The sequence below is a fragment of the Humulus lupulus genome, chromosome 1, assembly GCF_963169125.1.
Source record: "Humulus lupulus chromosome 1, drHumLupu1.1, whole genome shotgun sequence".
In the NCBI taxonomy this organism is placed as follows: domain Eukaryota; kingdom Viridiplantae; phylum Streptophyta; class Magnoliopsida; order Rosales; family Cannabaceae; genus Humulus; species Humulus lupulus.
The window spans coordinates 230,856,419-230,880,006 of record NC_084793.1 but is presented as its reverse complement, the minus strand read 5'-3'; the positions used below and the strand labels follow the sequence as shown (position 1 = coordinate 230,880,006).

At 34.7% G+C, this 23,588-nt stretch overlaps 1 long non-coding RNA gene across 1 annotated transcript; it reads left to right on the top strand.

Moving 5' to 3' along the window:
* The first annotated feature begins 446 nt into the window (after positions 1-446).
* On the top strand, positions 447-2,468 carry LOC133804167 (uncharacterized). The gene is made up of 2 exons (XR_009878336.1): positions 447-1,861; positions 2,242-2,468. It is a non-coding gene; the product is annotated as an uncharacterized LOC133804167 (long non-coding RNA).
* Positions 2,469-23,588: the final 21,120 nt, after the last annotated feature.

Below are 23,588 nucleotides of genomic sequence, written 5' to 3'. Positions count from 1 at the left end.
TGAATCTTAGGTTTGAGACTGAAGCTTTGAAACTTCTTTAGCCAATTAAATTCTAACTTCTAAGTAAAGTTGCTAGCTTTGAAAAGTATGGTGGATTAAAACAAAAAAACCTTCACAAAAAACTATATCTAACTATAAATATAATCTCATAGTCAAATACATAAAATACATAAAGTCAAAGTCATAAACAAACATGTGTCTAATTTTCTACACGTAATTTTTGAGTTAGGCAAGTCAACCCTGTAAACGACCCATTTATTATACAAGTTAGAAACCTCAACTTAAAACTAATTCAACCCCCTTATAATTAAAATCCAAACCAGCAAACTTAATGCAAGTTTCAAGTCGTATTATCATGTTTGACCTATTTTGCCACCGTCAATCTTGACCAAAAAGTGGTCAGAAATCAACTATATCTCAGATAAAGTGTTTTTCCTCTGCCTGTGATATTCTTCTATCTTTCCCTACAATCTTTATTCTGTAACAAAGGAAAACACTTGATACCTATGGGAACCAAGATACAGAAACATTTTAAAGTTAGATACTTATAGTCTAAAGAAGAAGAAACTAAAGAAAGCATTAATATTCATGTACAGAGTCATTCGTTACAACTATACTTGAAAGATATCTTTGTGATATTACAGCTATACTTATACTAGAGAAAGTAGATTCATATTGTTTTATGCATAATTTTATGAAATATATGAATATTGCATCTGGTCTGGGATTTCTTTTTCTTCTGTTGTTATAGATTATGCCTGGTCTGGGATTTAGATGTGTATATATATTTAAGAAATGTGAATATTGCACATGTTCTTGTATTGCTGGTATGTTTTATTCATTAGATTTTTGTTTTTTGGCCTATGTAATTTTCAAAGATTACCCCCAAAACAGAAGCTTTTGTTTATTGTGAGTGTTGTCTCCATGAAGTTTAATAAAAAGGTCCAATTATTATGAGACATGTCTAGAATCCATTCTTTTTTGTTTTTCTTCTTCTTTTTTTATATAATTCTTTTGGCTGCTCCTTCTCATGATTAATTCAGTATTGATTATATTTTTTAGCTCATTACAAGTGTTGAATCACAAATATTCAACACTTGCATATATTTAGATAAAGTTTAGTTCATTCATTCTCTATTCTCTTTGATGAATGTGGTGCTATTTGGAGAGACCAGTGATAAGGAACACAACATAATGAAAATTTCATACGTTTGCCATAATGGAGTTGTATTGTATTGTATGTATTTGGTTTCGATTCATGTTAGGGTGATTGGTGCAGGATAATTGGCCTTCTGTGATGTTTGCAAAGGCAGGAGGTGTGGTACTTAGCCTTGGAAATCTCTCAACTCAGTATGCTTGGGCTTTTGTTGGCTTATCAGTCACAGAAGTGATCACTGCAAGCATAATAGTTGTTATAGGTCTTTTCTTTCACTCTCTCTCTCTCTCTGACCATTTCTAAATGTTGATGTTTGTCTGTGTTGCTCTTATAGATACTGAATTTTTTGCTTCTGTTGCGATCTTTAATGGTGACAGGAACAACCTTGAATTACTTTTTAGACAATAGAATTAATAGAGCCGAGATCCTTTTGCCTGGTGTGGCTGCTTCTTGGTTGCAGTTTGCCTTGCTTCTACTGTCCACTCATCTAATGCAGCTGATAATAAAGAAAAGCTTGAAGGTTTTTAATCTAAAGAGGGGTATGTTTCATTCATTAAATGTTAAGGTTATCAAAGAATTATCTTGTTTCCAGGTGACATTCTTCTTTCTTTTTATTAGAAAGAGTTCTTTTTTCTAACTTTATTTTTAGTTTTATTGCAGAAATTGGGCTAAACCTTATATTAAAGATGCTAAAGAAGTTTCCAGGTGCATTTTTATTTTATTGTTTTTCTTTATGATTTTGTTGTATAAGAAGTCAAAGTGTGATTCTGTTTTTATTCTTTAATTTTTTTGGGGGATATATTGACAGAATTTAGAGTTCTGGAATCAATTCTTCCTCACATACTTTTTGATCATTGAGAATGATATATTTGTTATCTTGATACATTTCACAAGCCTTGTTTTAAGTTGCATGTTTTGTTGCTTCAGTCGTTGTTTTGCATGGTAGTACATCTTGCTATACCCTACTATTTCGTCAAGTTTTGGAGTTATTACAAATTTAATTTAAACTTTATGTGCTTACAGGTGGAGACTAGCTTAAGTCTTATGTTCTTAATAATAAAAGGACTTTTTTTTACAATGTGCAGGTATATTGAGATGATTTCTTTGGAGCAATTCTTGACAACATTTGTAGTTGAGGCCTTTAGAATGGAAGAATGTATTTCACTAATTTTTGTATACATTTCTTGTTTTGTATTTAGTGATAAAGGAATCTGAATTGGGCATAAATTATGTTGTAATATGATTTCTTAAGCCTAGACTAGTAGACTAAATATTGTAATTACATTTGAGTAATTAATAGAAATCTATTTATGTTACTTTATTTGGCTTCAACTTTCATATTTGTTTTCTTAGTTTTGTGTAAGTAAAAAGAGATTATGTTTCTCTAAGCTAATATAACACATGTGTTATACTAAAGTGTAGTATAACACAAATAATGTGTTATACTAAAGTGTAGTATAACACAAATAATGTGTTATACTAAAGTATAATATACACAAAAAATGTGTTATACTAAAGTGTAGTATAACACAAAAAAGTATTATACTAAAGTGTAGTATAACACAAATTTATAAGTATTGAAATGTGTTATATAATCGACAATAAATAACATAATTAAACACTTATCTATTTATTAAAATAACACAGAAATTGTGTTATCGTTGACAGTATAATAACACATCTGTATAACAATGATAAAGTGTTATGTAAAGTACCCTGACCTACGATAACATAGTCGGTCTTAACACATCAAAAAGTGTTATGGTATGTTTTGATAACACATTTTCGGTGTTATTAAAAGCATTTTTCTTGTAGTGTCCCTAAGACCATAGTATCTTATAGAGGTTCGGTGTTCACATCGAGATTTTGGGGAAGCTTGCAGCAAGCCATAGGGACCAAGCTAAGGCTCAGTATGACATTTCATCCTCAGAACGACGGACAGTCCGAGCGTACCATACAGATTTGAGAAGATATGTTGCGCGCTTGTGTACTAGACTTTGGAAGATCATGGAGTAAGTATTTTTCCACTTGTAGAGTTCTCCTACAATAATAGCTACTAGGAAATGATCGGTATGGCTCCCTATGAGTTACTTTATGGAAGGAAATGTCGATCGTCGTTACATTGGGACGAGGTAGGAGAAAGAAAACTTCTTGGACCCGAGGCTGATAGCGAGGTTCAAGACACAACGGAACTGATTAGAAAGCGTATGCTAGCTGCTCAGAGTTGACAAAAGAGTTATACGGATGCCAAGCAACAAGATGTGGAATTCAAAGTCTGAGATCAAGTCTTCTTAAGAATATCTCCAATGAAAGGAGTGGCGCGGTTCGGGAAGAAAGGCAAACTTAGTCTTCGATACATAGGTCCTTTTGAAATATTGGACAAGGTGGGACCAGTAGCGTATAGATGAGCCCCGCCGCCAGTTCTTTCAGGCAACCACAATGTGTTTCACATCTCAATGATGTGTAGACATGTGTTAGACCCATCCCACATTCTTAGATACGATACGTTAGCACTCTAGAAAGACCTAAGTTATGAGGAACGATTGGTTTACATCTTTGAGAAATGGGTGAACAAATTATAGTCGAAGAGTATTTCGATAGTCAAGGTCTTATGGAGTAATAACACAGAACGGGAGGCAACGCGGGAATTGGAGGAAGACATTCTAGCACGGTATCAGAAATTTTTTGGTAACTAAAATTTCGAGGACGAAATTTTTTTATGGGGGGAAGATTGTAATAACCAAGGTTATTATTTTCTTATAAGCTCCATAAATATGATCTTAGGTTAGATTTAGTTATGACTTGAGTTGTGGAATAAAGATTTCCTTATGCTTAAATTATTTAAGTTATGATTTTAGTAATAACCAAGATTTAGTTATTTAAGTTATTTAGTTATTTAGTAATAACCAAGATTTAGCTATTTAAGTTATGATTTTATGACATATAAATAATTATAGTTCGGGTAATTATAATTATTTTAGCATTTGATTAAATTAGTGTATAGTTTTATTAAGTATTAAATGCATATGTTATTTGATGTATTAAGAAGTGAACATGTGGCATTAAACTAAGTCCAAGTATTAGAATTAAAATGAAAACCAAAATAGCTTAGTCTTAGGTTTGACACAAAAATAGGTAGGATTTGACTTTTTTTTATTAAAATTTTAAAGATAGGCAAGATTAGATCTATTTGAATTAAGTGACTATGTGTCAAGATGATTTAGATAAATGGAGATTTAAAAGATTTAATTTAAGCAGTCAAATAACTAAGCAGAGATAGTAGTGTGATAGTTGAACTAAGAGTTAGATTAGTAAATAAAGTTTTCGTAACTTTAGGGTGCTGTAACTTCAGACCTAGTTTTGACCCAGTTATATTATGATTTTGGAAAAAATAGTATTTATACAAAGTTGTAGATAATTTAATTAGCTATCCAATGATAATAAAAATGGTCTAAATCAAAATTGTACAGCTCCAGTTACGTTAATTTTACTACATGAGGGTCCAGAGTTACGAGATATAGGATAGTAATTTGGACTTTCACTAAAGTTTGAACCGAATGGAGACTATGTGGCATACTTGGAGATAATGTAGCAAAAAGAAGGGAGTGAGACTAGGCTGGTCAAAACAATATATTGGAGGGAATGTTTGATTTTTAAAATTTAAGTAGAATAGTGTGGAGAAAATCAAGGAAGGGAGTTGGGGTTTGAAGCCTATATATAGAGACTTACCCTTCAACATTTTTCTCACACTCAAAAACTCTAAAAAACCTCTCATATCAAAATCCATAGTCCCAATCTTCGATTGAAGTCCTTTAACGAACTTAGTCACCCTCAGAAAGTCAGTTGGAACCATTTTCGGTGAAAACTTGGTTAATCAGTCGAACTTCCAAGCATATTCTGCTACTGATAAACTCCATTGCTTCAGACCAGCGAACTCCTCGACTCTTGAAGCGATGACTGATGAATTATAGTACTTTTTGTGGAACAGCTCCACAAATCTGGTCCAAGTCATGGTGGCGACATCATGAGTCTGCTGAACTAAGTCCCACCATATTCTAGCATCTTTCTTGAGCAAAGACGAAATGCAGGATATGCGGTTCGCGTTGCCGAGATTCATGTGCGTCAGGATTGGCTCCACATTTCTGAGCCATTCTTCTGCCTCGAAGGGGTCTGTTGTCCCTTCAAAGTTAGGAGTGTGTTGCTTACGAAGCTGCTCGTAGATTGGCTCCATGTACTAAGCTGGGTATAGCGCATAGTTCGCCATTGGCCATCCCCCATAAGGACCTACTTGATGGGGTGCTTGAGCCATTTGCTGAGGCTGCGGCTGAGTCTGTTGTTGTTGTTGCTACAGGAATTCCTCCACTTGTTGTTGTAGTCTAACAATTTCTACAATGTTGTCAACCGGCGGCGGCGGCGCACTTTCATTAGCAGCAGCATTGGTTGCACGCCTTCCCCTTCTTCGAACTGGAGGGGCTTCATAAGTCTCAGGAGCGACGCTGGAGGCATTGACATTCGTGCATACAGACCTTCTCAGCGACATCTTCAACAAAAGTTCTAACAGTCGAGAACATGTTATAGATTACCCTAATAGGCTCTAAGGCAAAACTTAGTCTAAGCAAACATAACTCGGACTTATTAATTATGACTTCTTATGAAAAGAATTATATAAGCCTTCTTTATCATTAGAGTGGGTTTCTGTACTTAGAAAAATAAGCCATCTTTATTATATTCTAAGTCTATTTCTAAGCATTCTGTATGACTTAATTCTCAGGCTCAAAACTCGTCGTTGTTCCAAAGTTAACCATATTGAGGGAGGGCCAGGATCAGTAAAATCGTTCCCACTACTATAGCCCCCTAACTCTCAATATGGAACCTGGTCCATTGATTTGTATCTACCCTCACCGAACTTAGTCATTATTTATTAAATTTATTATTTATTATGATTGTAAAAGAAAATCAAACTCATACATGTCATCAAAATAACAATGATACTTGTTTGGGAAAATAGTTTTTCACTAAGTACAATCATAAAAGAAAACAAATAATAAATAAAATAAATAAAGAAACTAATCTTTTCTAAAAATCGGGATCTTCTACATTTGATCCTTCATCTAACATATCATCGTTTATTTCTTCATAGTCATCATTATCATGAGCCTCAAAATTCCCCCGAGGAAGATTCGTAAAAATTCTATGTTTTTGCTCATTTGTGAATTGGAACTCCATCTTAGAGGTGAACCTAAGTATGAGAAAGTAGTATCTCATAGCTACCGGTAATTCATCTTCATCATATATCATCTCCCATATGTCTTCTAAGGCTGCAATTATAGTAGGATAACTTTAAAAAGTCTAATTACTAAAACATATTGCTCCGTAGCTCTCATCATGATTTGCTTAGTTTCTTGGAGGTGACCTATCTCCCTGTGGAATAAGAGTAATCTTCGAGTGATTCTTTCTAGCACTCCTATGGTGTTTCGTGGCTCTCTAATTCTTTTCAAGGCCTTAATGGCTCGGATATCCTCATAAGTTAATGCTCCATTCATTCTTAACAGAAAACATAAAGGCTAAAACCTTAGGTATACATATAAACATAATAACTATCACATAAAAACTTACATTGGCGGTTAGATTCGGAGCTTGAGTGTGTGTATGGAGAACTTCATGCGAAAGGACCGTTGCTCTGATACCAACTGTAATGAACCAACTATTTCTAAGACTTTGGACCATTAAAACTACTTATACATAGATACTACTTTTGAGAAAACATACATAAGAAATATTCACAACTTTGTTAAAAAGCCTCAATGTAATTATTGAAATACATAAATGAATGGTATGAGATCCCATTGTTTGAAAATAAAACATAACTTTAAACTTTAAATGAAATTGTTTACAAACTAAATGCGGAAAATACATAGAAACATAATAAAAAGACTGAAAATAACATCGTCCTCAAATCGTTCACGCAGTCCATCGAATCCATTCTTCCTCAATACACAAGCCAAGCTACCATGAATCCTTCTGACACCATATCTATTTTCCTGCATACATAAAAATAAAGCAACGAGCCTAATGCCCAGCAAGGAAAAGCTACTAATAACATAAAACATATTCATAAACTATATCATAAACATATACTATAAACATATGACATATACTACAATGTCCATTATACTACTTGGGGCTTGTTAACTAAACAAGTCATATGCCCAATAGATTGATGGGGCTTGCTAGCCAAGCAAGTCATATGCCCATAATTTACTGCGGCTTGTTAGCTATACAAGTCATATGCCCAAGGTCTATAAACATACTATACATAATGTAAACATAACATAACATAACATAACATATCATATAAACATATATAATTCTATCCTATTTTCCTTACCAAAATTGGGATTTATGAGAACAAGGACGGGATTTGGAACACTCCTAAAACCAACAATAAGAATGTGAGTATTTCTAATGAAAGAGATGATAAAGAAATGAACTAAACCACCAAGATGAAACTTACCGAAAAGAAACCTTAAGTTCAAAGAACTTAAATACCTAACCAAGAATTGAAAACAATGAGTTAGGATCTAAATGAAAACTAAAGCAAACTAAAGAATTAAACTGAAATGAACTTAAGATTAGGAATACCTTTGAATGTACTAGAACCGAACTACACCTCGATATTGGAAACACACTATTTATCTTACTTCCCAAGTGTTTATAAAGCTCAAGATGATAAAGCTTATACCCCAACCCAAGTGTTTATCACTCTATAGTAACCCTAGCAGCTTGAAGGCTCTGAACACAGCTTGAAGAATGAGAGAAATGGCTGGGAACTAGGTCCTATTTATAGAGTTCAAGGAGTGAACTACCTCCTTTTAGCTTGAATAAAAATAATGAATATTAATTGAAAAATATTTGAATATTCGTTCAATAGAGGCTTAAGACTCAGTCAAAACATTTAGAGGCTAGTCAAGAGGTTAAGGAATGAATTGAGCTCGGTTTCAAAATCATTTGAAAACATAACCATAGGGCCGATATATCGCCCATTATAAGCGATATATCGCCTGGGCTCATGCCCCGAGTGCTCGTCGATTCGTTTGTGAAAAGTTCATGTGTTTTTCGTTTTCCCCGTGTGGCGATACATCGGCTCCTAGGCTGTGATATATTGGCATACGTGAATATATTAAACACGTAATTTCACATTTTCAGCATAATTGAATTGATTAATCAGGTCTGACTAAGTGATACGAGATTCCAGCAAAAACTGGAAGGGTCTAGAGCTTCTAGAAACTTCTATTTTTGAATTATCCACTTAAAATGCTTAATTCCTCAAATAAACAAGATTGTTACAAATGTCATGCTCTTAATGGTCTTGGAAGGTTCTATAGTTTTCTAGAACTTTCTTTTACTTAAACTATAATTAAATCCTTAAATAAACATGCACACAACAAGTGTCATGATCTTATTAAATCTATTTAAACCTTATAGTATAATAAATGACATCTTTATAATCAACTATATTAATCAAACCTTATGTTATAATTAATATTCTTAAACTATAGGTTAAACTTATAAAATCTACAAGTGTTTCTTCGAGTGTTCAACTAAGTCCCAGCTTGAACCAAAATCCACAGAATAAAACATACTATAACTACTACTAGCTATTACTACTACTACTACTACTATCTAACTAGCTAAGTAAAATTCTGGGACTCTACACCCATCAAGCCAATATATAGTCAAAATCTACCCAAGTATCCAAACTCTTGGTGTTGTTGTTGGAGATAGACATTAGAGAGAAGACTCGAGATTTCATCATTTTGGTTCTAGGTTGAAGGTATGAATTTATGAGGTTTAGAAAATTCTTGAAAGTATAGTTTTATCATAACGCTCTAATATAAATATCTTATGTTGTATTTAAGATTGATTGGACGTTTTCTATAGCAACCAATCTCTTCTCTTTTTTTTTCTCCACACTCAAGGTAAGGAAAATAAGTAAGATTTATGTGTCGTGTGCTTTGTGTATGTATGTTTGTTTTTATGTCTTTTAGTCGCTTGGGAAATATAGTTGCTTAGATAGAAAATCCCGAGATTTTTATCATTATCGTAGACTATAGTTGTGTCTAAACCTACCTCTAAATAGTAGCAAGAGGACTATAGTGGTTTCTATCACATACTATAGTTGTGTCTAAACCTACCTTTAAATAGTAGTAAGAGGACTATAGTGGTTTCTATCATATACTACGGTAATGAGTTAATGACCATTAATATTGTAGTCCATTTTTATGTTTTATGTTATGCTTTAGTAGTTTTTCCTTACTAGGCATTAGGCTCATTCCTTTTTATTTAGATTGTGCAGGTAAATGAATATGGGAGGCGGGACAAATCCATGACGACTTTGGCATGTGTATCGGGTGAGGACTAAAGGAATGGACCGATGGAATATCGAGGATGACATTGACCTTTGAGTCTTTTTATTATGTATTTATGATTTCCGCATTTAGTATTTGAACATTTAAAAATAAAGGTTTAATTTTTCTTTATGATTTTATGTATAAACAATGAGATCCCGTATTTTGGATTTTCTATAATAAAGTTTTATTATTTTATGTATATATATCCAAAAGATAGTAGTTATTGTCTTAGTAGTTTTTAAAGGTCCGAGGTCTTTAAGTTAGTCGATTTTTTTTTTTTTTGAAATCATAATTAATTTAGAGTGAATTCAATAAATAATGACTGAGTTCAGTGAGGGTGGATACAAATCAATGGACCGGATTCTGTATTGAAAGTTTAGGGGGACATAGTAGTGGGAACGATTTTAATGATCCCAGCCCTCCCTCAATATGGTTAACTTTGAAACAGTGACAAGTTTCATGCCTGAGAATTAAGTCATATAGGGTGGTTTGAAACAAACTTAGAAAACAATAAAGATGGCCTAATAGTCTAAGTATAGAAACACACCCTAATTTAAAAAGATAACTTACATAAATTTTCATAAGAAATCATAATTTATATGCCTGAGTTATGTTTGATTAGGCTAAGTTTTTGCCTTAGAAACTATTAGGGTAAATTCTAGCGTGTTTCTCTTGACAATTAGAATTATGCTGAAGATGTCGCTCTGAAGGTCTGCACACACTAACGGAAATGCCCCAGCACCACCAACGGGACACTCGAGACCCCTCCAGTCCAAAGAAGGGGAAGACATGCTGCCATTGTTGCTGCTAATGAAAATGCACCACCTCCAGTTGACAACAATGGTGAAGTTATTCGGTTACGACGACAAGTAAAAGAACTACTGGAACAACAATGACAACCTCAGCCACAACCTGAGCCAATAACTCAAGCACCCCAGCAAGAGTAGAACGAAGGATATTCATACGAGGGATGGCTGATGGAAAATTTTGCACCCTATCCAGCTCAGTACATGGAACCAGTCTACGAGCATTTTCGGAAGCGACACACTCGTATATCTCGTTAGGAATGATAGAGAACTAGACAAACCTTGTGAAAGATTTAGAAATAGGTTTATTACGGATCGAGAATAAGATAATAAACTTCAAACAGTTTGTAGTAAAATAAAGTTATGGAATCTTTAGATTAATTACTGCTAGTATTGTTTGCTAGTATTATGAATACAAGTGACCTAGATCCGGGTCACTAGTGTAGTATGACTCGTTAGTGAAGGTACTTCATATATAGTGATATATAGGACTGAACCAGATGTAATTTGTTAATACTTGTTTTAATACCATTTCATAGTATTAATCAAATGTAAAATGATGATCATATACACGATGATCTTAATCTTGACGTTACTATAAACTCCTATATATGTCATCTGATCCTTTGATTCATGCGTTAAGGTTTGTAAGAATGACCAGGATAAGAACAATTATTTTGGAGACTCAATGATATATATGACTGGGGACATAGTTCAACAGATATGGAATTCATACCTTCTTATAGATTGAATAATGGTTCCTTATTGGGTCGACTTTTGGAAACGAAAAGGTTATGAGCGCTCACGTCGCAAACTTGTTGTGACACAACCTTCACTAGTAAAGCCAATGGTACATTAGGAACAAGAGATAGTAGAAAGTGTAAAACAATAATTTTATTCTCTTTTAATTATGAACCATTAATAGAGGATTAACATTTTATGTAATGATTATATCAATGAACACTTTATTCTTTAATCTCATATTATCAAGAGATTTGTATGTCTATAATTATCAAGAGTTCAATCTCATATTTGTAGTGGAGTAATCATGAGATTAATAAATATGATTATTTAATCCAAGAGCATTGATTAATAATCTAATATTTATTGGAGCTTGATATTATTGGTCCATAGGTCCCCAGGGTGGATCTATCAATACCATATCAATGTAAGAGTTGATACAATGGTAAATCAGTAATTTAGAAATTTCATAAGAAATTTATTATTCGGGTCAAATATATAATTATATGATAATTGAGGTTGAATAATTAATTATTAAATTTTCGAAAATATGTATATTAATTTAAAAAAATATATATAAATTAATTAATTAATTTTTTAAAGTAATTTTTTTATTTAAGTGGGAGAAAATAAAATTGGTAAGTCAAAATAATTTTTGATTTATTGAATTTTAAAAGATGATGATAACGATGATCATCAATTTAAATTTTGAAATATGGTTGTGATATTTTTCCTTAAAAATATAATATCATATTTTGTGGGAATGATTGATTTTAATTAAATAAATAAATAAAAGAAAATTGCAATATCACTAAAAAGGGAATACTGCTACACGCATCTAGAGACTGTGCCATGCGTGTTAAACGGTGTAGATAATGTATCTGTGTTGTTTTATTTATTTATTTAATTAATTTATAATTTGAAAATAGATATTTTCAAATTTGGTAAGTTAGATATTTACCTAAATCAATTCCTATCATCATTATGATATTATTATTATATTACTATTATGATTATGAATAATAAGGTAATATATAATCTATATATATTTTATGAAATGACAAGTAGAAAACAAGTCAGTGGTAATTCAGAAAAAATTTCAGAATTTGTCAAACATGAAATTGTCATTATCTTCTTCTTTTATTCTAATCATTCTCAAGCCATAATCCAAGTTATCATGTGTGGAGATATACTTGTGATTCCTAAATTACAAACCAATGTTCTCTATATGCCCACACACATCTTGAGGTGTAGAGAACACTTCGTAAGATAATGGTTTGAGTACTCAAAACGTTGGATAGGAAAGTTGATATATATACAAAAAGACTCAAGGACACTTGATAGACTTCAAGAGGTAAATATTTCTGTTATTGAATATTTGTATAAATGTGTATATGATATATATATATATAAGTATGTGCATCTTTATATATATAAATGTTGCATGATTAATGATATTGCATATTAATTTTTTTGTCTAGATGTTTTCTTGAACATATAAACTGTTTATATGAGAGATGTAAATTTTTTGTGTTTATACACTGGCCCACAATGCCTATTTCGTTGTGCACTCTGATTGTTTTACCTACAATTGGTACCAAAGCAGGTCATTAATCTCTGCATATTATTAATTGTTGTGTGGGACTATGTGCATTTTTATATTATACGTGATATATGTTTGAATGGATGGATGTTTGTATTCATGATGATAGATTCTTAAGGGTTATTTATAATGGTGCTTTTGGGTTTAGGAATTGTTTTTAAAATTTTCTAGATGAAAAATGCACGCCATTTTTGGGGCATAAGAACTTTGTAATATTTATTATAAAATTCTTGATGAAATTATAAGATGGCCTGAGCCCCGAGCCCGAGCCCGAGCCAAACCCAGAGCCATGCCCCTGCACATGCGCATGCCTGCGCGCCTGCCTGAACAGGCCCGTACCCTTGTCGCGCCCAGCTGTGCTAGTTGCACACCCCCTGCCACACCTGCACCCGACCGGTCCCCATGCCGCAGCTGCGCCCAGCCACAGCCCGTGCCCGCCTAAGCCCAGTCGCACTCCATGCCCGCTTGCGCCCGACCACACCCAGCACCGCCGCACCCTTGCCGCCGCCTCACATTGGTACACACCTAGGGTTTGTATCTTACAAAACCTAATTTGTTGTTACTGTAATTTTTTTGATAATTAATTTAATTAAAACATTTGAAATTGAATTAAAATAGTTCTAATTTGGAAATTTATTTAATTGAAATAATATTGATTATTTTCCTTAATTAAAAATGTTTTAATTGTTCTCTTCCAAAATTAAAATTGTTTTAATTAAAATATCCAAAATCAAAATTATTATTAATTTTAATAACGTTTAATTTTATTTTTGGAATGAAATTACTCAAATTAAAATTGGGCCTAGAAACTATTTGGCTGTTAAAACTCAAAATTTAATTATTTTATAAGTTTGTTAAAAATAATTAAAATGTTGTATAATTGAAAATGGATATAGAAAAGGGTGGCACTGGCTCAACAAGACTATATCTCAAGGTTCAAGATTAAGGTGCTCTTCATAAGGCCTTAGATAGTCTAGGTTACATTTTCATATATTTTTTGCAAGTCTTGTAATTTTTCTAGAAATACCCAAAAGTTACCAACCCGCTTTTACTTACTTATTATAAATGTTTGAATGTGATTAAAGTGTTTAATATTTTGTCATGCATTATAACATGTCATTCATATACCCCTACAGTATGCAATTAGCATGCATTACATTCGTGTAGAAACATGCTATTAGGAATGACCTATACTTTATTATATGTTTATATATGATACTTCATATAATAAAAAATTTAGTCCTAATTAGTTAAGATGGTAAATCAAAATTAAAGTTGTTTAATTTTTTTGTTTTAATGAAAAATGTTTTATTAAAATGAAAATGATATTCTCTTAATTAAAGAAAAATTAAAATTAGAATTAAGGGCACAATATTTTATTTTTGCTTAATTGGATTAGTAATTATTAGAATATCATTTGGTAAAAATAATTAAATTTATTTTTACAACTAAATTAAAAAAAATTGATTTTGTGAAAAACACACTTTTCCAAAATAGTGAGTGGGAGAGGGGGTTATGACAATAAGTCCCATGGTCTCCATCATTGGTTGAACACCGAGAGGCATAGGAAGGGCCTCGTGTCGCCTCCTATTGCGGCCTCCCTAAGGAAAAACTTCCGAATATGTTTATTTTATCTCAAGGTTGACTTCTCTTCTGAAAATATAATTAGTGATGTATTTCAAGTTTCACTGACCCTAAGGCACACTCTTAAGTTAAGTCATTAATTGAAAATAATGGGTTACACTCCGATGGTGTATCTAGGCTTTCGAGTACTACTAGTTCATCTTGACCAAACTAGCAGTAGTTCATAAGTCAAAAGAGAAAAATGCATTTTTAAGTTTTCACTTGTGAAATTGAGATTTGTCTCAAAATTAATTTGGAGTTCGTCTGATCTACCCCAAGGCTGGTCCATTAATTTTCAAATTAATTTATCGTGGATTAGTATATAATTTTTATGTGATTTTATATGTTGCATTCATGCATCATTTTACTTCTCCAAATAAAACTAGTATTTATTATATGTTTTAATTCATTATATTTTAATTATTTATTTCTAACAACAATGGTTAATTCTCTTAATCATAATCAAGGTCCTCAAAATGTGAAAAAACGAGTGAATCTTTATGACAACTACCTAAGTACTTTTTATTTAGAATTCAACAATCTTGATGATTGGTATAGAAACATACACATAGTTCTGAGTAAACTAAAAGTGTATGATGCAACCATTGATGTGCCTCCAGATGAGCCATCAACTTTATCTGATTATGATAATCATAAAAAATATGCAAATTGGATGAGTTCTGATTATTTGGCTCATCATTGCATACTAAGGACTGTGCATGATGATATTAAATCAAGATATGTAAACCTTAGATCTACATAGGAGATATGGGAAAGGATCAAAAGTGACTCTTTTGATCAGTTGAGAAGTTTGCAAGAAGAAAGGGTAAATACAATTTGTTCATCTCCTTTTAATAAATTTGAATAGTTGATTAAAAAATTTATGCTACAATCCATATTTTTGTCTTGTTTTTAGGATCGCATTATTCAAGAAAAGAAATAAATGCGAAAGAGAAACAAGAAAAATGATTGCAAATTGGTAGACCAAGAAATAACTGGCATGAAATTTAGTTTTTTATTTTAAACTTTGTATTAAGTTTGTTTGTTTAAATTAGTTCTAGATTTCTTTCTAGAAACTATATTTTAGATTCCTCTATTTGATGAGTGAAAACATTTGATATTTCTTTTGAATAATAAATTCAGTTGTTATTTTTGAAATATATTTGTTCCACCTATTTCATCAATGGATTTAAATGATAATTATGAATTAGTCATTACTATGCAAATCATAGATTTAATAAATAAGACATATTATTCCAACCGCAATAAAGTGAAACATATACGTGAATTATACTTTAGATTGGCTTGTAATTAATTAGACACATAAAACAAATAAAAGACAGTATTTTATTGGACCATTCATTGGTTCTCTCCCTGTTTATATAATCTATTAATTAAAGTTTACCAAAAGACATTTTTCTTCTTCTTATAAAGGCTCAAAAATTACATAATCGTTTAGCTAATACATAGAGATGTATGTTGAACCTTTTAATGTTCAAAGCTGAAAGAGATAATAAATAGTAAGTCAATATTGATTGATATTTATTTAAGATATGTTTATTTTTGTTGAATGCAAAGAAAATTTCTAGAAATTTTTATGTAACATTCAAAGTGAAGTCACTTAAAGACTTGTTTGATTTGATAAAAAAGAAGTCTAAACTCGAATTTGGAATTCAAGTAAATTGCATGTGAACTTGGAATTCAAATCCAACTCACATACAACTAGAATTCTAAGCAAAATTAGTATTTTAGAAATAGAATATAATCATATTAGATAAGATTAAATAGTTAATGAGTGATCATTAACGTCTTTATTATTTCTATAATTTTAACACTTGTTATACTCTGTACATGTTTGATTGTACAACATCAAATATTTACAAATTCGGATTCACAAGTGGTTATGTGAATAAATTGAAAAGAATTCATGAAGTCAATTAGTGAAACAATTTAATAATCATAAAAGATTACAAAATAGTTTTTATCTCTTAAATGCTACTTTAAAGAAGCATAATTATTATAATAACTATATTTTTCTAGTTAACTTGTAATAGAAATAATGATTTCAAGTCAAGTAAGCAAGTTACTGATAATTTACAATGATAAAACCAAAGAATATCACAAATTCTGTAAAGCATTATTATAGTGGGAGCATTAGTTAGTAACTACTCTATTACAAACATAAAGTTTAGTTAATTGTGTGTAACACAATCTAACTATATTTCATTCCCATACTAGCATGAAATGAAAAGGTTTTTACAGAAAACAATGGTTGAAACACCATGAATCAAAAAATGGAACTTGGAATTCTATGACATATAGATTCTTGAACATCCAACTAAAGTTCATTAAACTTTGAAACATGATATTCAAAATGAAGAGGAGAACAGAGGAAAGTACAAACTTTTCAAAGTAAGGTTAATTGCCTAAGGCTATAATCAGAAAGAAGAATTTATTACTTGTGGATGCCAAAAATCCACCCAAAAAAAAAAAATATCTAGTCCCTAGTTGGAACACAAGGATATAGCTCACTTAGTCATGCTATCGGGCTCGAGCCTGTAGGCCTTCTGAATACAGGAGATTGTCGCAAGGGAAACAACACGTTATGAGACATGAGGTTTGGCCCTGCTAAGCTAAGGGGCCAAAATAAATATTGCAAGAGGATGGGTGCACAAGGCCCTCACATAGTGAGGTCCAGCGTGCCCGCACGAAGTTGACATGCTCATGGGTCAAGATGCACTCACATGCGTAAGAGTTACCAAAGGCACCCAAGGCATACACCTATCTACATGCAAAGGGCACCAAGTACCCAGGCACCTCACGAGACTCCCCGTCTCGCGAGCCTATCACCCACATCTCGCGAAGAGGCACCTGGGGTGCTGCGGGTGTCTTGTGCAAATGACCCACGACCCCACCTTGCATCTCGAGAGCCTCGTGAGGGACAGCCTCGCATTCAGAGGCATGCCGCGCGCCAAGGGTGTCACACACCTCGCCTCGCCCGCGTGCATCTCACAAGACATGGCCTCACTTAGGCGCCTCGTGCACCCGGGTCCATGCTGCGGGAAGGGTCTCGCACAGCAAGGCGCACTTCGACTTGCGCCTCGGACCCCTAGCTCCCCCAGGCAGTATCTCACACCTTGCACCCTCATACAACCTTGCATAGCGAGGCCAAGCGCCTCGCGGAGCCTCGCACACCCAAGCGTCTCGTACAACGCAGAGCATCACACCCTCGTACAGCCTAGCATAGCGAGGCCAAGTGCCTCATGGAGCCTGGCACACCCGAGGGCCTCGCACGCCTGAGGGTCTCGCACCACGCTGAGTCTCGCACCCTTGTACAGCCTCGCATAGTGAAGCAAAGTGTCTCGCGCCTCGCACACCTGAGGGTCTCACACCACGCAGAGCCTCGTACAGTGAGACACAATCAGCCTCGAACCCATGCATGCCAGGGACCGCACATGCCTCACGATCCTCAAGACGTCACACACACCAGCCATGCCTTTAGAGAATTCACGAGGGATGGCCTCACCATAGCCTCATGCCTAAGACCCTGCGAGACGGGTTCGTACCCAAGCTCTCCCGCAAATTGGCCTCGTGCTTGGGCACCCCGCGGGACCTCTCACACCTTACCCCTTTAATCCAACCAGCTGAGTTTATCTCCCATATGTATCCTTTCCCGTCAATAAACAATCTGAGGCTTAGATAGACATAAAGGGGCTAGATCAACATGCACACCTTCAGAAGGAGAAAACATCCACTAGGTGCAGGGTACACGCACAAGCATGGAATGTACCTACAAACCTAGAGGAGTCAGAGTATGGATACGGTGTCCCCGCCAGATAGGTAGTGGCAGTACAAGAATGGTACATGGTAAGGACTCCCTGCAAGCTTGTGAGGTCCGTACCCGACAAGTAGTGGAGGCATAATATGGTACCAAGGTAGGAGTACTTTTGCAGACCCTGACATGTACTGGAGCAGACCACCACTCTTCCAACACCACTACCACCTGTACTGATACCCTGACAGTGTACTCATGTACTATCTTGTCTCTTGGGAGCACAATGTATGAGGAGCCATTAGAGCCCCAATATAAATAGATCATCACTGTAGAGTCCAAGAACTTTACTTAGCTAATTGTTTAGTAGTATTATAGTATGTTTAGTGTTATCATTGTTACTTTGGATTTTTGGTTCAGACCGGGAGTTATTTGGACACTCATAGTAGTACTTATAGATTTTCTAAGTTTAACCTATAGTTTAAGAATATTAAGTATAACCTAAGGTTTGATTAATGTGACTGATATTAAGGATTATATTATTATATTATAAGGTTTAGACATCAACCAATAGGATTTTAAGCACATGTTATGAATGGTAATTAAGGATTAAGTATTTTTGAGGATTAAATTAAATAAGGGTAAAAGTTTGAATGTATAGGGTCAGTCAGCAGCTTTGAGCACGTTGAGGGCTTAGTCAAGGCTGTTTACTCCATTCAAACTCAGCTAAAAATGTGTAAATTCGTGTTTAAATATTCAGCGTATGCCGATATATCGCAGCTATAGGGGGCGATATATCGCAGCACGTAGATACGGAAAACACGAATCGATGCACGGTCGCCTCGGGAACAAAGGTCCAGGCGATATATCGCCTATAGGGGGCGATATATCGCCTCCACCAGCATGAATTCAAATACTTTTGAATTCTTTTCCTTTCAGCCATTCAAACTCCTTCAACAGTCCAGCATCCTCTGAACGAGTCTTCAGCCTCTGCTGAACGATTATTCAAATGATTTTCACCTAAAAAGCCATTATTTTTATTCAAGTAAAATCAAGATATTTTCATTCCCAAACTCTATAAATAGGACCTAGTACCCAGCCATTATTCACCATTTGCTCTAAGTTCAGAGGCTGCTAGTGTTAAGTGAGTGTGAGAGTGTAAACACTTGGTTTGGGGAAAAACTATAAGCTTAAACATCATAAGCTTATCAAACACTTTGGGAAGTGAGTTCTATAGTATTTCGGTGAAGGTTAGATTGATCTTGCAATCTTTGAGGTAAACCCAAATAGATTATGGGCATATGACCTGCTTAGCTAGTAGGACCCCACTAATCTAATGGGCATATGACTTGTTTAGTCTATGGGACCCCAAGTAATAATGGCCATTATAGTATGTGTTATATGTGTTATGATATGTTTTTATGTTGCACTATGAATTCTTATGTATATGGCTATATGTTAGATTTTCCTTGCTGGGCATTAGGCTCATTCCTTTTTGTTTGTATGTGCAGGAAAATAGGTCTTAGTGGCGGGGAAGGTTCTTGGAAGCTTAGAGAATGTGTATTGAGGCGGAATGGATTCAAAGAGCCGAGAGTTTCGATTCGAGGATGTAGTTTTATTTTTATGGCTTTTACATGTATTTTTCCGCATCTTATTATGTAAATCTCTTTTTAATAATATCATGTTTTGATTTTAAAACAATGGGATCCCATATCCTACTTGAGATTTTATGTAAGTTTAACTCTTATTTTTACAAGTTTCTTAATAAAGTTATGGTATTTTCACTTGTAAGTTTTATTAAGGATTAGTATGTATAGTTTCCGTTAATGGTCCAAAAGTCTAGAGTATTTGGGTCATTACAATCACCCCTCAAGCAAGGGGGTTGGAAAATTCATTATACACTCAAGCTATTAAGTAATATACAAAGGCTCCCTCCATTATTGATCTGTGTTTATCTATTCATAAGTTCATTCCAAGTTCCGATCTAATTATCTCCATACTTATCTTTGAGTTTTCCGATCTAATTTTGTTGATGAGATTTCACCGTCAATAGTTTGGCGCCGTCTGTGGGAAGAACAAGCATCAAGCCAACGTTCTTTTATCACTTCCAACAAAGAAAGATGCTAAGACATTCAAAATGCCTACGTCAACTACAAGATGATGAGGTTCGCAGGGACGAAATAGAGCGAAGGGCTACCAAGAAAGACCCCCCCTCCGCCTAAGAATGGAGGTAGACCGGAGGAACCTCTTCCCCCAAAGGAGGCCGAGGAAGCATCGTCCCTGGCCATCCGGCCCAACGGGAATCATTCAGAGCTGCCAGTACATTCCCTTCACTGGCCCCCGGTAGCACCACGCTTTGGCCAACACAACCCAGGTCCATCGACACACGGGCCAGGCAAGGGCCCCAGGGTACGCTCGGTAAGTTCCAGCTCAAACACTCACTCATACAAGGATGAGATTCGCGAGATACATAAAAAGACTCAAAGGCTGGAAACAACGATAGAGAACATGCATGAGATCTTAAATGACCTACTACAAGGAAAGTCAAGCATACCCCTTCCTAAGCGTAAAGAGAAGGAGCATGAAAAAGGGGAAAACGCTGTCCCCGTAGATGATGGGAGAACCTGAATTTCCACCAGTAAAACTCCCCCGACAAAGTCCCATGGGGGACTTAGGTCGACGAAATACCCCCAGGAGCAAAGGCGGAGGGAAGACGATGGTCATAAGAACGAAGTAGAAGTCACCTCAAAAGAAGCGCCCCCTAGCTTAATAGAAAAGCTTGATGGAAAAAGGTCTGAAGTAAAAAATGCGCCCCCCGCGGTTCCCCCGAGGAACACAACCAAAGCAAGGGTTCAGTCTGAGGACCCGCAAGACTCCTCAAGCAAAAAGAGGAGGGGACTAGACACCAAATTGCGATGCCCTCGAGGCAAGATTACTTGTAGAGTCCAAGAACTTTACTTAGCTAGTTAGATAGTAGTATTATAGTATTTATAGCATTATCTTTGTAACTGTGGATTTTTGGTTCAGACCGGGAATTATTTGGACACTCATAGTAGTACTTGTAGATTTTCTAAGTTTAACCTATAGTTTAAGAATATTAATGTTAACCTAAGGTTTGATTATATGACTGATATTAAGGATAATATTTATTATACTATAAGGTTTAGATAAGGACCAATAGGATTTTAAGCACATGTTATGTATGGATGATTAAGGATTAAGTATTTTGAGGATTAAATTTAATAAGGGTAAAAGTTTGAATGCTCTAAGGTCAGTCAGCAGCTTTGAATACGTTGAGGGCTTAGTCAAGGCTGTTTACTCCATTCAAACTTAGCTAAAAATGTGTAATTTCTTGTTTAATTAATCAGCGTGTGCCGATATATCGCAGCTATAGGGGGCGATATATCGCAGCACGTAGATACGGAAAACACGAGACGATGCACGACAGCCTCGGGCATACTGGCCCAGGCGATATATCGCCTACAGGGGGCGATATATCGCCTCCTTCAGTATATTTCAAAAGTTTTTGAATTCTTTTTCCTTTCAGCCATTCAACCTCTTGATAAGTCCATCATCTTTTGAACGAGTCTTCAGCCTCTGCTGAACGATTATTCAAATTATTTTCACCTAAAAAGCTATTATTTTTATTCAAGTAAAATTAAGATCCTTTCATTCCTAAACTCTATAAATAGGACCTAGTACCCAGCCATTATTCACCTTTTGCTCTAAGTTCAGAGGCTGCAAGTGCTAAGTGAGTGTGAGAGTGTAAACACCTGGGTTGGGGAATCATAAGCTTGATCATCATAAGCTTATCAAACACTTTGGGAAGTAAGGTTCTATAGTATTTCGGTTCGAGGTTTAGATTGGTCTACAAGTCTTCAAGGTATTTCCACACTCTAGTTCATTGGTTTTATGTTATTTTCTTTCTTATAGTCTTCTACTCAGTCTTCTAACCTCATTCTTATTTTGGTTAGGAAATCTAAGAACTTACACATAAGTTTTTTTGGTAAGTATGTTTCTAAACGGTTTAGTCATTCCATTCCTTCCATTCTTTTCATTACTTTTTCTTCAATCTACTCACCCTGTTATATATGGTTTTAGGAGTGTTCCAAAAGTCCCAACGCTGTCCTCTTATCCCGGTAACTTTGGTAAGGAAAATAGAATAGAAATGCATATGTTATATGTTCTATATGTTATCTTATGTTTCTTATGTTATGATAAGTGTTATGATATATATGTTTGTAGGCTTGGGCATATGACCCATATGACTAACAAGACCCCAAATAGATTATGGGCATATGACCTACTTAGCTAGTAGGACCCCACTAATCTCATGGGCATATGACTTGTTTAGTCTATGGGACCCCAAGTAATAATGGCCATTATAGTATGTGTATGTAATAATTGTTATGTTATGTCTTTATGTTTATTATGAAATTTATGTATATGAAGTATGTGTTAGATTTTCCTTGCTGGGCATTAGGCTCATTCCTTTTTGTTTAAATGTGCAGGAAAATAACTATTAGTGGCGGTAAGGTTCGTGGATGCTTGGAGATTGTGTATCGATGGTGAATGGATTCAAGGAGTCGAGAGTTCGATTTCGAGGATGTAGTCTTTTATTTATGGGTTTATGTGTAATTTTTCCGCACTTTCTATGTAACTCCTTTTTATTTTAAATTATGTTTTGTTTTTAAGACAATGGGATCCCATATCCTACTTATTTTATGAAAGTAACTCTTATTTCTACAAGTTTCCAATAAAGTTCTGGTATTTTCGCAAATGTAAGTTTTATTAAGGATTTGTATGTATAGTTTCGTTAATGGTCCAAAAGTCTAGAGTAGTGGGTCATTACATTACTACTGCACTTGGGGGGCACAAAGATGACAAAGAATTTGACCGTTATTCACCCTTCATAATGGAGATCCAGGCTAAGAAAATGCCCACCGGCTTTAGAGAGCCTTGCATGACTCCGTACGAGGGCACTACAGACCCAAAGTATCACTTAGACTCCTTCAATAACTTGATGAGGTTAAGAGCGGTCAACAACAGGGTAAAGTGTCATTGCTTTGTCGTTATGCTTTAAGGAGTTGCTTACAAGTGGTTCAAGAGGTTAAGACCAGAAACAATTAAGTCATGGCAACAATTCTCTGATGAATTTCTTCAGCAACACCATGCAGCCTATGATTACGTCATGCCAATAACCAGCCTCGCTAACCTAAAATAAGGCGAGAATGAAAGTCTGAAGAACTATATCCATAGGTTCAATATAGAAGCAACAAAGGTGGGTAGTTTAACGAAAGTGGAGCTCAAGATGGCTATTACAGCCAGAGTTTGTCCAGGGAGCAGCTATGGGATAACATGCTGAAAAGAGAAGTTTTAAATTTAGATGATTTCTTTGAGAGAGCACGGAAGTACATACGGGTGGAAGAGGGTCGTAAGAACTCGCGTGTTGAAGAAAGTGAACCTTCCTCCAGTC